Below are 2,258 nucleotides of genomic sequence, written 5' to 3' on the forward strand. Positions count from 1 at the left end.
TGCCTTAATGTTTAGTTGTGGTTTTAAATAACCATTAAAGCACAAGGATTTAGGAAAAGCACCTTTTCTACTAGGCGTATAAATCCAAAGACAAACAGACAAGAAAAGGACACTGCAGGGCAGGGGTACAGAGTGATCTGAGCCACTTGGTACTTGGGGCATAATCAAGCAACGTGCATCTTAACACAGGAAACGCAAAGCGTGTGTGGAGGGACAGAAGGTTGAGGATGGAAAAGTGATGGGACTTGCGGTGTCCGACCTGAGTCATGTCCACATAGCCTGATTCTTGGGGGCTGACTGCTGAGCACTCCTGCTCTTTTATGGAGTCTCCAGCTGAGGCCCCCAAAACTGAGGCCCTGTTGAAAGTCTTGACCAAAGAACATAGAGCAGCTGCGTTCAGAGCCAGAGCCCTGAGGAAATGCTTTGGGGAGCTGAAGGCTTTCAGGTAAAGCCTCGGGGCAGCAGGATGTTACACACCTGACCCCTGTGGCAGGAACTTCCCCACGTCCTGTTTGTTAGCTCTAGGGACAGGATGGATGTCATGAGTCACCTGCTGGGTGAAATTGTCTCAGCCAATCAGAGCCCAGTGGTCCTGCAGTTACTGATTCAGGCCTCAGTCCACCAGCCCCTGGTGGGGTGTTGCGGTTTGTGGATTCACTGGACGTCATTCAGCGCCTCCCCCTCCCCCCCCGGCTGGCATTAGAGCCATCAGGCCCTTCCCTGTGCTGCAGCCGAGACCCTCAGTGACCACGTGGGGCACCTCCTAATTCCAGTCACTGACATGGAGCCAGGTACAAACGAGTCTTGCTGCCGACCCTTCTCCTGGAAAGGGAAACAGCAGCCGGCTTCCTGTCAGAGCCACCACCTGGGTCAGCTCCCGCCAAGCCCCAGACAGACAGAGAGACGTGCAGTAGTTGGGAGCTGAAACCGCTGGCACTGCCCTGCCCACTCAGGGCGGTGCTGGGTGACTGGAAATGCTCTCAGCTCAGCCCAGACCAGGAGCAGGAGGTGTCACCCCCGTGTCCAGGAAGGCTGGAGGTGAGCTCTTGCTGGCATAGAGCCCCTCTCTCCAGCTCTCAGCAGCACCGGTGAAGGCCGGTACCTAGGCCATGGATGGTGCCTTGAGGGACAGGAAAGTAACTAACACAAACTGACCCAAAGTAAAACGCCACTGAGGCCTTTAGATATAATTATATTGTAATTAGTTACTACCCAGTACTGTCCATTCATGTTATAGGTTACCCTTACTGCTGGTTGTCACCCTCTGGTAAGCTTCACTGGGCAGGAAAGAGAAGTGGCCAGCTTCTCTGTTCCATTGGTTGCATGGCTCTGCGACACACCAGTAGTTGACATAGATCCAGTTGTTTCTTATGGATGCTGTCTTCCAGATAACCTACTGAATGGACAGTAACCAATTTATCCAATAGTGCTGTGTCAGGATGTAGTATTGGTACCCAGACACTGAACAAGATCGTTTTGAATAACATGTGCCTTAGTTAGGATGCAGTGTCAGTGACCCAAATTATGACTGGTACTAACAGGCAATTTGTTTACCCAATTTGTAGTTACTATGTAACTTTTTGTTTGTTTACCACTTTGTTTTTAACTTGTCTTCACGTTGTTTGCTGCCATTTGTTTGTTAATTTTTACCTGTGTGTTGGTTAAAGAGTTTAGCAAGGTTATGCACATTGTAAATGTTGTACAGCAATAATACAATACAGCAATAAGACAACGGTACAACAATAATACAGTAGCACAGCAATAATACAGTTGTTTTTACACAGTAACCAAGTTGAAATTAAATGACGGCTTATCCTGGTCCAGCTAGTGGTTTTTAGCTGATTGTTAACTTAATTGTCCATATATGGTAGATAGAGGTGTATTTGACCAGGGTTGCCTCTTCTACTTCCCCTGTTTTTTCCATTACCTGTCCGGCCAGTATGGTGGCGTGCTGTTTAAGCCATCTCACTGCCATAGACAGTAGTTGCTCAATTATTGCTTTTTTACTTTTATTATTATTTTTTAGAGCCTCGGTTTCTACCATCGCTCTACATATGCCAGTCCATGTTTCCCCACTTTTTAAAAATTCATATGGACCCCCCATATTGGCAATCCAGCGGGTCCGTGAGTTATCAAACTCTGTGGAGATATAAAGGGAGGGGATCAGGGGGTTCCCTAGCTCGAGGTTTTCTGCCATGTTAGATCACGGTTCCTACAGCGGACAGCTCGCTTACTCACCAGATCAGAGGTCGGGGTCA

This window comes from Emys orbicularis, chromosome 1 (genome assembly GCF_028017835.1).
Source record: "Emys orbicularis isolate rEmyOrb1 chromosome 1, rEmyOrb1.hap1, whole genome shotgun sequence".
Classification (NCBI taxonomy): Eukaryota; Metazoa; Chordata; order Testudines; family Emydidae; genus Emys; species Emys orbicularis.